Here is a 13,745-nt window from a genome sequence, read left to right as displayed (position 1 = left end):
CACTCTGGAGACGGTTGAATGGTGAATATTCAACATTTTTCCCAACTGCCGGTGCGACAGGTCAGGAAATTCCAGGTGTTTGGAAAGAATTTGTTCTCTCGGGTCGCGTTGGTTCACCTCCATTTTCGTTGAATCGAAAAACACGACTTCGAGTTTGACAGCATGTAAACAATACACATCAATGAGACAATGTGCAAAATTTGGTTTATTTTTACCCAATGGTAAAAAAGTTATGCTCTGTTGAATGTGTCGCAATAATTTCGTGCTCGCTCTTTAGCAATTCTACTACTAAGGGTTTCCAAAATTCTACGACTAAGGGTTTCAGCGCAAAAAAAAACTTCTTTTGCGATTTTTTTAGAACTGTGCGTGAAGCGAATTGATTAAAACTTTTGTACGTTATAGTATATCATTTCAATAACATGGTGTAATTTTTCTATGCAAAAATATCGACAAACAACTCGGTTACGAAGCTTTTTGTACAACGTCTCTGGAAAAACATGATTTGCGGTGTTACTTGTAATTCCAAAACTACTTAACCGATTTCTTTCAAACTTTACATATACATTCTAGGTAAAAAATACCTAAGCCCTACGTTGAGTTCTTAAGAAAAAAAAATAAAAGGGGGTGTTTTACTCATTTTAAATAAAAATAACAATTTTTCACGAAAAAATCCGCCTTTTGATGAGTAAATACCCCCTTAAATGAAAAAAATATCTCAAAAACTCAACGTAGGGGTTAGGTATTTTTGAAACATAATGTGTATGCAAATTTTGAAAGAAATCGGTTAAGCAGTTTTTGAATGACAGGTAACACCGCAAATCATCTTTTTTCCAGAGACGTTGTACAAAAAGCTTTGCCAACGAGTGAAATGATACACTATAATGTACAAAAGTTTTGATAAAATTTGCTTCACGCAAAGTTCTAAAAAAATTCGCAAAAGAAGTGTTTTTTTTCACGCTGAAACTCTAACCCCCCTTAAATATTCACCAAGCAGCTTTCTTAGTGTGGAGTTTTTTAAATAACCATGCAATTACTACGTATGACAATAACTGACAAAGAATGCAGTGCCAGAACATTACTTTTGATGGAGCATTTCACTAGTTTATATGCAAAATTCACAAACAAAATAAGTAAAATGAACATTGAGTCATTTAGCCAAACATAAAATAAACCGGTCTTAACGTGGATATATAAATCCCGTCATACATGCAACAGTTATACAATTAATCTGGTTCTACGGATTGTTATAAAACTGTGTTTATAGCATCATATACGATGATATGTAAAAAGTTGTCTCAGTTTGCCTTGAGTATCAAATCATCAGCAGAAACTTATAATATCAGTATCCAATAAGTCAACATTATCTCCTTCACACAACACAACAACCAATGCTAATCAAACTTAAAATTCGGTCATTGAACTCCCAAGAAAAAAGCGTTTCTGTTAGGTGTGCTGATGATTGTATGCATTAAATTGGCACGCCTGTGCATCATTGGACGAAATGATGCCTGGCGACAGTCATTCAATATATTCCAACCGAAGAGTTTGAGCTGACACAAATCGTAGCAGCTGCTATGAGGTCAGAACGCAAACTGATGATTTTTTTAACATTGTAAATGTCTTACTCCACTATCTGGGGCTAGGTGTCATTTTAAAATCTAAAATATGTCCTATGTAACGAAACTATGTAAGGTTTGCGCGCTTATAATTCCACTATTACTACATGGATTTCAATCAATTATACACCAACCGATTCAGAAACGCCTAGCTTAAATAATTGGTAATAATGTAATATTTCTGCAATAAAAGCAGTCTTTTTAAAATCGATAAAATTGAAAAGTTCACGAAAAAAGGGAAAATTGCCATTCGTGAGGCAGATTTCTCACGCAGAGCCGCCAATAGGAAACACCTACGTGACTCAATCGAACACGAAAAGTTATAAATAAATGTGCCGCATGCCTGTTTGAATCGGTAGTTGCTCCTTTGCCAAATAAGTAGCATCGTGGCTATAGCGTCTCCTATGACAGATTTGAGCACCCAGCAAACTACGCTTCTATGAATGACGTCATCCTCGACTATTTAAGGAATACCATTCCTCGGGCGACTTCATTCTCCCGTCGAACGTTGGGCCGTAAAGAACAGCAGTAGCAGCCAGGCATGTTACGACAATGCGCTGCGATGAGTGCTGCATTTGATCACTGCTACTGCTGGGGGTGGAGACGACAGGAAGACTGGTCTAGGCATCTAGCGGCCAAGTGCTCGTGATGTCTCCTTTCCATGGCTCTTATTGGCTGTTTTGATTTTTCCGATAACGTAATTCTCGGTTATATAACTCAGCATTGATCGGGCGAGCTCATTCTTTGGGCGAACGTCGGAACGGAGACGATAGCAGTAGCCGACCGATATATTTAAATTATGGTGTGTACTGCTTTGCACACCACACCTGGAGAGTTACGGCACTCAGTATCAGTGCTAGTTGAGAGCATGCCGTTGCGATGAATCTAGTACCGCGTTGCTTTTTGCGACACTAGAGTTTTTAAACTGACAAAAAACAAATCGACGGTTCTCAAATTTGGAAAGACGATTGTTTTGATCTTCGTGGAACACCATGAAACTCGGTGTATTTACACTGGCACACTCTTTTGCTCCCTTCGGTGCGTGTCGGTAAGATTTGATTTATCATACGTCTCCCAACCTTTGAACGGAACGGATCGTTATATTTCACAGTGGTGTTCGGTGTGTAAATTTTAGTGAGTCAAGGTCATCCTTTGTTCGTTCGTTAGCTGCCGTTCTGCTGGTGCCGACAGTAAATCCAGTACATTGTTTTCGCTGGTGCGGAACAATCGACGTTGTTTGCAGATAAGTTTTGCTTTATTTTTTTCCCTCGTTTGCTTTCTTTCCTTTTCCCTACTTTTACTCTACCTTGTAATCAAATAATAAGACACATTTCCGTTTATATAACGCTCTGCCCTCGTGCTTAAATGGCCGAGGGCGAAATACCATCTGATGTAATCATGGAAGTCCCTGATCCCCCTAATACTCGCATTGCTCCCCGTATAAAGCAGTACCCAGAAGGTTCCTCTGGGCCATGGGTGGTATATTTTCGGACCGGAGAGAAACCGGTTAATATATTAAAACTATCTCGAGATCTGACTGCTAATTACCCGGCCGTAACTCAGATAACACGTGTTCGGGCAAACAAGATACGTGTTCTAGTGAGTGATCTCTGCCAGGCAAACGCGATTGCTTGCTGTGAGCGCTTTACGCGGGAATTTAAAGTGTACGTGCCTTGTGTGGCCTGTGAAATCGATGGGGTAGTGTCCGAACCGGGCCTGAAATGCGAAGAACTGTTGGAGCACGGGGTTGGCTGCTTTAAGGACCCCTCACTTGAACAGATTAAGATCTTGGAATGCAAACAATTGTATACCGCAAACACCGAGGGAGGTAAGACTACCTACTCTCTATCAGGCTCGCTTCGGGTGACATTCGCCGGGTCCTCTCTTCCCAACTACATCCTCCTTGACAGGGTTCGCCTACCAGTTCGCCTGTTTGTACCGCGGGTCATGAACTGCAGCAATTGCAAGCAGTTGGGCCACACAGCCACATATTGTGGAAATAAGAAACGATGCGGCAAATGCGAAGGAGAGCATGAGGATGACTCTTGCGACAAAGAAACTGAAAAGTGTATTTGCTGCGGGGGCCCTTCACATGCTCTTAAATCATGCCCTGCGTACAAGCAGCGCGGGGATAAAATTAAGCGCTCCCTTAAGGAACGCGCAAGGCGTTCTTATGCAGAAATGCTAAAGAATGCTTCGCCATCTGTCCTGTCCGAAAATCCCTATGCTGGTTTGGCTAACGTTGAGCAAGAATCTGACGACCCACGAGAGGGAACATCTTTGGTTAACCCAGGGGAATCCAGGAAGAGGAGAAATCCAGCCTCCCCTACATTGCCCCGTAAGGGTGCCAAGGTGTCGTCCTCTCAGAGTGCGCCATCTACAACCAATAAATCCAACGGAAGTGATGCACAAAAGCCGAAGCAATTTGCTCCAGGACTTGGAAATATTAATTCTAACAAGGAGTACCCACCACTTCCAGGGACACCAAAAACCCCAAGTGTCCCCTTTTTTCAAACAGATACTCAGTCCAGTAGCGGACTAATGAAATTTTCTGACATAGTGGACTTAATTTTCACAGCTTTCAATGTTACTGATCCTCTTAAAAGCCTTCTGATACGTTTTCTCCCTATAGTGCAAACATTTTTGAAGCAATTGACTACTAAATGGCCCCTCCTTGCAGCGATCGTATCCTTCGATGGCTAAGTCATCGAACGAGGTCACCGATTCGATCACTGTTCTACAGTGGAACAGCAGAAGTATCCTCCCGAAAATCGATTCCTTTAAATTTTTACTAAATAGTTTAAAATGTGATGCTTTCGCATTATGTGAAACTTGGTTAACTTCCGATATAAATCTCAACTTCCACGACTTTAATATAATTCGTCTGGATCGAGAAAACCCCTATGGAGGAGTACTTTTGGGGATCAAAAAGTGCTATTCTTTCAACCGAATTAACCTCCCTTCGACACCAGGCATTGAAATTGTCGCTTGTCAAGTTTTAATCAAAGGTAAAGACCTTTGCATTGCTTCCATCTACATTCCTCCTAGAGCCTCGGTAGGGCACCGAACGCTTTGTAATATCACGGAATCCTTACCGGCACCGCGGCTAGTTCTGGGAGACTTTAACTCGCACGGTACGGTATGGGGCTGTCTTCATGATGATAATAGATCAACATTAATCCAAGATCTTTGCGATAATTTCAACATGACCATCTTAAACACGGGAGAAATGACGCGGATTCCTACACCACCAGCACGCGCAAGCGCGTTGGATTTATCGCTTTGCTCGACATCGCTACAGTTAGATTGCATGTGGAAGGTGATCCCTGATCCCCACGGTAGCGATCATTTGCCTATCGTGATTTCAATTGCTAACGGTTCAAGACCATCGAAAACAATCAATGTCTCGTATGACCTCACACGGAACATTGATTGGAAGAGTTACGCGACCGCGATATCCGTTAAAATTGAATCCACTCAAGAACTTCCTCCGGAGGAAGAGTACAGGTTTTTGGCTGGCTTGATTCTCGACAGTGCGAATCAAGCTCAGACTAAACCAGTACCCAGCGCGAATACCCATGGACGGTCTCCCACCCTGTGGTGGGATAAAGAGTGCTCAGAGCTGTACGCGGAAAAGTCCACTGCATATAAGGCCTTCCGGGAAGACGGGTTACCCGCTAGCTATCAACAGTACGCGTCGTTAGAAAGGCGAATGAAGAGTCTAATGAAAGCCAAAAAACGCAGTTATTGGCGCCGGTTCGTCGACGGGTTAACGAGAGAAACAGCGATGAGCACTCTTTGGGGTACGGCTCGACGTATGCGTAATCATAATAGTACCAACGAGAACGTGGAATATTCAAACCGTTGGATATTCGCTTTCGCCAAGAAGATCTGTCCGGACTCTGTCCCGGTACAGAAAACGTACCGCGCCGCGTCTTCTCACGATACCGCGAACGAAACACCGTTTTCGATGGTGGAGTTCTCACTTGCTCTCTTATCGTGCAACAATAACTCCCCAGGGTTAGACAGAATCAAATTCAACTTGCTGAAGAATCTGCCTGACACTGCAAAAAGGCGCCTGTTGAATTTATTTAACAAGTTTCTTGAGGGTAACATTGTCCCTTATGAATGGAGGCAAGTGAAGGTCATCGCCATCCAAAAACCAGGAAAACCAGCCTCCGACCACAACTCGTATCGGCCGATTGCAATGCTGTCCTGTATTCGGAAGTTGTTCGAGAAAATGATCATGTTTCGCCTCGACAATTGGGTTGAAGCAAATGGCTTACTATCAGATACACAATTTGGCTTCCGCAAAGGCAAAGGGACGAACGATTGCCTTGCGTTGCTTTCTACAGAAATCCAAATGGCCTATGCTAACAAAGAGCAGATGGCATCAGTATTCTTGGATATTAAGGGGGCTTTTGACTCAGTTTCTATCAACATTCTGTCAGAGAAGCTGCACCAGCATGGTCGTTCACCAATTTTAAATAACTTTTTGCTAAACCTGTTGTCTGAAAAGCACATGCACTTTTCGCATGGCGATTTAACAACATCGCGATTTAGCTACATGGGTCTTCCCCAGGGCTCATGTCTAAGTCCCCTGCTCTACAATTTTTACGTGAATGACATTGACGATTGTCTTGCCAATTCATGCACGCTAAGGCAACTTGCAGACGACGGGGTAGTCTCTGTTACAGGGCCCAAAGCTGCCGACCTGCAAGGACCATTACAAAATACCTTGGACAATTTGTCTGCTTGGGCTCTTCAGCTGGGTATTGAGTTCTCCACGGAGAAAACTGAGTTGGTTGTTTTTTCTAGGAAGCGTGAGCCGGCGCAACTCCAGCTTTTATTAATGGGTGCAACGATCAACCAGGTTTTCACATTTAAATATCTCGGGGTCTGGTTCGACTCTAAAGGTACCTGGGGATGTCACATTAGGTATCTGAAACAGAAATGCCAACAAAGGATCAATTTTCTCCGAACAATAACTGGAACATGGTGGGGTGCTCACCCAGGAGACCTGATCAGGTTGTACCAAACAACGATATTGTCGGTGATGGAGTACGGGTGTTTCTGTTTCCGCTCCGCTGCGAACATACACTTCATCAAACTGGAGAGAATCCAGTATCGTTCCTTGCGCATTGCCTTGGGTTGCATGGACTCGACCCATACGATGATTCTCGAAGTGCTGACAGGCGTTCTCCCGCTAAAAAATCGATTTTGGGAACTCTCTTATCGATTGCTCATCCGATGCGATATTCTGAACCCGTTGGTGATTGAAAACATCGAGAGGCTCGTCGAGCTTAATTCTCAAACCCGTTTTATGTCCTTGTACTTCGACTACATGGCACAGAGCATCAATCCTTCTTCGTACAATCCCAACCGTGTCCGTTTCCTAGATACTTCTGATTCTACTGTATTCTTCGACACATCCATGAAGGAAGAGATTCGTGGAATTCCGGACCATATACGCCCGCAGGTGATCCCCAATATATTTTATAATAAATTCCGAGAAGTCGACTGCGACAAAATGTTTTACACTGACGGATCAAATCTCGATGGGTCCACTGGCTTCGGTATCTTCAACAATACTATCACCGCTTCATTCAAGCTCAATGATCCCGCTTCAGTTTACGTCGCAGAGTTAGCTGCAATTCAGTACACCCTTGGGATCATCGACACTCTGCCCACAGATCACTACTTCATCGTTTCGGACAGCCTCAGCTCTATCGAGGCTCTTCGTGCGGTGAAGCCTAAAAAGCAATTACCGTATTTTCTGGGGAAGATACAGGAGTCCTTGTGTATCGTTATCTGAAAAATCTTATCAGATTACCTTTGTTTGGGTCCCCTCTCATTGTTCTATCCCGGGCAATGAAAAGGCCGACTCATTAGCAAAGGTGGGCGCATTAAATGGTGACATATACGAAAGACCAATCTGCTTCAACGAATTTTTTAGTATTTGTCGTCAGAGGACGCTCAACAGTTGGCAAACCTCGTGGAGCAATGGTGAACTTGGACGATGGCTACATTCGATTATCCCAAAGGTATCAACGAAGCCTTGGTTCGGGGGGATGGATGTGGGTCGGGATTTTATTCGTGTAATGTCCCGACTTATGTCCAATCACTACACCATGGATGCGCATTTGCGGCGTATTGGGCTTGCGGAGAGTAGTCTGTGCGCTTGTGACGAGGGCTATCACGACATCGAACACGTTGTCTGGGTGTGCGCCGGGTATTGTGACGCCAGGTCTCAGTTAAAGGAATCCCTTCGGGCCCGAGGTAGACCACCCAATGTACCAGTCCGAGATATGCTGGCAACTCGTGATTTCCCCTATATGTCCCTTATTTATACCTTCATAAAAACGATAAATATCCCAATTTAGCCCCTCTCTTTTATTTCTCGTTTTTAGAGTTTCCTCCTGCCTTGTGGAACCGATCAGCTCCAGAGTGCCACTATGTAACCGCCATCGCCCTTACCACTACGCCTGCATAGAAGGAAACTGAAGCGAGAGCGACTCGAGGTCCGATGACTTTTGAAGGATTCCCCGCGGGTCCGAAGAATACCATCCGCCAATCCGGTACTCGACGACTTACTATACTGAGGCGCAAATTTGATTCGCTGATCCCCCTCCCCCCCCCCCCCCCCCCCGGCGTTCGAGCGAAAGTTGCAAGTTTTGCTCTTCTTTCCCTGACTCTCCCCTGTCCTTGATACAACTGCTGCTACACTGATGCGGAAATAAGCCACCCTTTGAATATCTTGACCAAGCATAAGTTTTAGTTAAAAAATTCAAATTAGTATTCTGTATTCCTAGTTTTAAGATAGCTATAATTTTTACTCTTTATTGAAACTCCATCTTGTAAATAGAATTGAATCCCTAGTTTTAAGATTTCTGTGAAATTTCTCATAAATATTTGTTCCCCCCTTTTGTGTACTAAACTATATTGTTAGTTTTAAGATAACCGTAAAATATTTCGTAAAATACTATTACTCCCCCTCTTGTATATCAAAGTGAATCCCTTGTTTTAAATTTTTTCATAAAAAAATCTTTTGGCCCTCTTTTGTATATTGAATCTTATTTCTAGTCTTAAGATAGCTGTAAACTTTCTTTTCCTTTGTAAAAAAAAAATATTTCAACATTGTAACCTCCTAGTTTTAAGATATCCAAAATGTAAAAACAAAAGCATTTGGCACCGCCAAGCTAACGCATTTGTGCCTATCAAATAAACGAAATGAATAAAAAAAAAAAAAAAGATTTGATTTATTTAGATACTCGTTCCGCATATAAGATTAAAATCTTGTAGCATTTTGTAACAAAATTCCCCCTCGTCACACATCGTCACAAATTTGCTATATCTATTTACCCCCTAAAGTGCCACGTCATTTATGCATGGCCCGTTATCACCGTGCAGGCTCTTATCGAAGACTGCATATCAAGAAGACTGGCAACTCTGTCCAGAATCTGGAGACATAGCATTAGTATCGAGTCAAACCTACCGGAACTCTAGCGGATTTCTGCCCGAATTCAGGCTGGAATCTACCCCAATATTGGCAGAAACCAGCCGGAGTAACGGATTTTTTTTACTGGGTAGACTGGATAGCGAAATAAAAATTTTAGGCAGTTTCCGGATCCAGCCTGGTTCCCGGATCTAGTACCCGAATCCGAAACTGTCCCTGGATCTAGCCCATCCCCTTTTCCCTTACCAGGTCCGGACCTGAGCCAGGCCTAGACTTGGTGCATAGATCCAGACAAGTGTCGGAATCCGGACCGTTTGAGTTTATTTTCAAAACTAAATATATAACTCGAAAGAAAGTTGAAAACGGCTGACAAAAATTGATATTTCTTATGTAAAAAAAGTCCGAAAAATCGATTGAAGACATTTAGAATCATCTCACGAAGCGTATACACCCATTTTACCCCAATTCTCCGCAAAACTAAAGTTTGAAGTTAATCCTGGCTTTATATTTCGGTAAAAGGCTATATGCGGCTGATCAAAAGTGATGATTCTTATGTATAAAAATCCAGGTTATAGTTTGAATATAGTTAGACTGGTCGCCCGAAACGTATGTACCCGTTTTACCCCAATTCTTCTCATAACTCAAGTATAAAGTCAAACCAGGCTCTACATTTCAGAAAGAGGCTGAATGCGGTTGATCAAAAGTAGTATTTCTAATGCAAAAAATTCTGGGAAATCGATTGAAGATAAACAGAATGGCCGCACGAAACATGTGTACCCGTTTTACCCCAAATCTTCCCATATCTCAAGTGAAAAGTTAAACCTGACTGTGCTTCTCGAAAAGAGGCTGCAGGTGGCTGATGAAAAGTAGTAATCCTTATATAGAAAAATCCGGGGAATCGGTTGAAGATAGTTGGAATGGCCGCACGAAACGTTTGTATCCGTTTTACCCCAATTATTTACATAATACAAGCGTGGTGATACACCTTACTCAATATTTCAGAAAGAAGCAGAAAGCGGTTGATCAAAACTAATTTTTTTATGCCAAATAATCCAAGCAGTCGATTGAAGGTTTTACCCCAATTATTTACATAATACAAGCGTGGTGATACACCTTACTCAATATTTCAGAAAGAAGCAGAAAGCGGTTGATCAAAACTAATTTTTTTATGCCAAATAATCCAAGCAGTCGATTGAAGGTAGTTCGAATGACCGGACAAAACACGTGTATCCGTTTTACCCCAACTTCTTCCCATAGCTCAAGTGTGAGGTTAAACCTGGCTGTACTTCTCGGAAAGAGGCTGAATGCGGGTGATGAAAAATAGTAATTCTTATGTACAAAATTCCGGGCAATCGATTCGAGATAGTTGGAATAACCGCGCAAAACGTGTATATCCGTTTTACCCCAATTCTTCCCATAGCTCAAGTGTGAGGTTAAACCTAGCTCTGCTTCTCAGAATGAAGCTGAAACCGGTTGATGAAACGTAACAATTCCTATGTAAAAATTTCCGGGAAATCGAATGAAAATAGAATGACCGTACGAAACGTGTATACCCGTTTTACCCCAATTCTTCACATAATGTATGTGTGAAGTTATACCTTACTCATTATTTCAGCAAGAGGCTGTAAGCGGCTCACCAAAGTAGTTTCTCTTGTGTAAATCAGTTCAGGGAATCGATTGAAAATACTTCGAATGACCGCACGAAACGCGTTGACCCGTTTTACCCCAATTCTGTCCCTTATACTTGTGTGTGATAATACTTACCCAACATTTCAGAAAGAGACTGAATGCGGCTGATAAAAAGTAATTTTTTATGTTAAATACTTCATGGAATCAATTGAAGGTAGCTAGAATATCCGCACGAAACATGTGTACCCGTTTTACCCTAAGTTCCTCTGATAATTCAAATATGAAGTTAAACCTGGCTGTACTTCTCCGAAAGAGGCTGACTGCAACTGATGAAAAATAGTAATTCTTATGTACAAAAAAATCGCGTTCAGCCTGTTTTTGAAATGATGAACAAGGTATAACTTCACACATACATTACGTGAAGAATTGGGGTAAAACGGGTATACACGTTTCGTGCGGTCATACTAGCTATCTCCAATCGATTTCCCGGAATTTTGTACCTAAGAATAACTACTTTTCATCAGCCGCATTCAGCCTCTTCCCGAGAGGTACAGCCAGGTTTAACTTCACATGTGAGCTATAGGAGAAATTTGGGGTAAAACGGGTACACATATTTTGTCCAGTCATTCGAACTATCGTCAATCAATTCCCTGGACTATTTAACACAAAAAAATTACTTTTAATCAGCCGGTTTCAGCCTATTTCGGAAATAACGAGTAAGATATTACTTCACACATACATTATATGAATAATTGGGGTAAAACAGATACAAACGTTTCGTGCGGTCATTCCAACTATCTTCAACTGATTCTCCGGATTTTTCTACATAAGAATTACTATTTTTCATCACCCGCATTCAGCCTCTTTCCGATAAGTACAGCCAGGTTTAACCTCACACTTGAGCTATGGGAAGAAGTTAGGGTAAAACGGATACACGTGTTTTGTCCGGTCATTCGAACTACCTTCAATCGACTGCTTGGATTATTTGGCATAAAAAAATTAGTTTTGATCAACCGCTTTCTGCTTCTTTCTGAAATATTGAGTAAGGTGTATCACCACGCTTGTATTATGTAAATAATTGGGGTAAAACGGATACAAACGTTTCGTGCGGCCATTCCAACTATCTTCAACCGGTTCCCCGGATTTTTCTATATAAGAATTACTTCTTTTCATCAGTCACCTTCAGCCTCTTTCGGAGAAGCACAGTCAGGTTTAACTTTTCACTTGAGATATGGGAAGATTTGAGGTAAAACGGGTACAGAGGTGTTAAACGGGCATTCTAACTATCTTCAATCGATTTCCCAGAATTTTTTGCATAAGAAATACTACTTTTGATCAACCGGATTCAGCCTCTTTCTGAAATGTAGAGCCTAGTTTGACTTTATACTTGAGTTATGAGAAGAATTGGGGTAAAACGGATACATACGTTTCGGGCGACCAGTCTAACTATATTCAAACGATAATCTGGATTTCTATACATAAGAATCATCACTTTTGATCAGCCGCATATAGCCTTTTACCGAAGTATAAAGCCAGGATTAACTTCAAACTTTAGTTTTGCGGAGAATTGGGGTAAAATGGGTGTATACGTTTCGTGAGATGATTCTAAATGTCTTCAATCAATTTTCTGGACTTTTTTACATAAGAAATATCAATTTTTGTCAGCCGTTTTCAACTTTCTTCCGAGTTATATATTCAATTTTGAAAATAAACTCAAACGAAAAGGAGAATTGGGGCAAAACGGGCATGATAGCGTACTTTACGGTTATTTTAAATACCTGCAATCGACTCCCCAGACATTTTTACATAAGAAGTATTCATTATTGATTACAACACTTAGCCTTCTATCAAGCTATTGAGTAAAGTCGCGTTTTTGATACTTTTTTTCCCACTGTGCGATGTTCAAATACGTAATGTGCCGTGTAGAGAAAATCGAAACTCGTCTTTGTTCACGTGTTCGCTTCGCTTGATGCGCAGTACAATTACAAGCGATGTGCTACACACTTGCAGACAATCTGATGCGTTAATATTTATTGTATAAAAATTGATGAAACATGAGTGCGACGCAGAGAAGATTTTATTGTGTTGGTATTGCCGATTGGGGAATTTTTTGTTGGGACCGATATAGTTTTAAACGTCTTGCTATTAGAGCATTTTTTCTTATTACCGTAAAGGTATTACGGTCGAGTTTTGGGAGTAGACTTCGAAAATTCCAAACATTTTCACATACCAAAAAATATTCAATTTGCTCTTTTTTTTGTCACGCAAAGCTCACCGTATTAAGTCAAAGTCCTCCATTTTGAATTTCAAAATGGCAATAGACATCGATTTTCATTCTTTAGACAACTTTCCCAAACCAAAAATGTTCACATTTCATCATTTGATACGAATTATCGCCAATACAAGGTCGCCGTTTTGAATTTCTTTCCGCCATCTTGGTTTTAGTATTGCGGCGAACATCAATTGTGGTAGGTACTGTAAACAAGTTCGCAGAATCAAATATTTAGATATTGCCCTATCGTCTCTGAATAACTAATTTCACTCATTTCACTGCACATCATTTTACTGCTTCTTATTTCAACCGAAGCACCGTGTACAGAAAAAACCAGGTTCGGTTTTCCAAACCAAAAACGGTGTTGAAAATAGATCAACACGAGTTGCACACATCTAAATGGTGCTGAGTAACTCGGTTGAGGTTTTGGTTTCGTTTACCGTGTGAACGAACTCAAAGCCGCACACGGTGTGCACCACTAGTTTACACGGTGCGCACATGCACCGGCACCGTTTGGTTTTCTCATCTACCTATGGCTAGCACACGCGACAACGAACATCAACACCCACGCGATCGAACACCTTAACTTACAAACGCCCTCGCCTTTCGCGATGATACACAAAGACGAACATGCAAACGCTATCATCCACGCACAATTACCTCCAAGATTTCACAAACACAAAAACGTTCCGATAAGTTAGTGAACGCTATAACATCTATAAGCTGGTTAACGCAGTTTCAAGCGCGGACAAATAAACGCTCATTACCACGC

The 13,745-nt window shown here is 41.5% G+C and overlaps 1 protein-coding gene across 1 annotated transcript in view; it reads left to right on the top strand.

Annotated features, from left to right (window-relative positions):
• LOC131685215 (extracellular sulfatase SULF-1 homolog) overlaps positions 1–13,745 on the top strand; it is a 249,304-nt gene that overhangs the window by 179,694 nt on the left and 55,865 nt on the right. The gene's annotated exons all lie outside the window — the stretch shown is intronic.

Source organism: Topomyia yanbarensis, chromosome 2 (assembly GCF_030247195.1).
Source record: "Topomyia yanbarensis strain Yona2022 chromosome 2, ASM3024719v1, whole genome shotgun sequence".
NCBI classification, from domain to species: domain Eukaryota; kingdom Metazoa; phylum Arthropoda; class Insecta; order Diptera; family Culicidae; genus Topomyia; species Topomyia yanbarensis.
The sequence above is the reverse complement of the archived record's forward strand: the minus strand, read 5'-3'. Positions and strand labels throughout refer to the sequence as shown.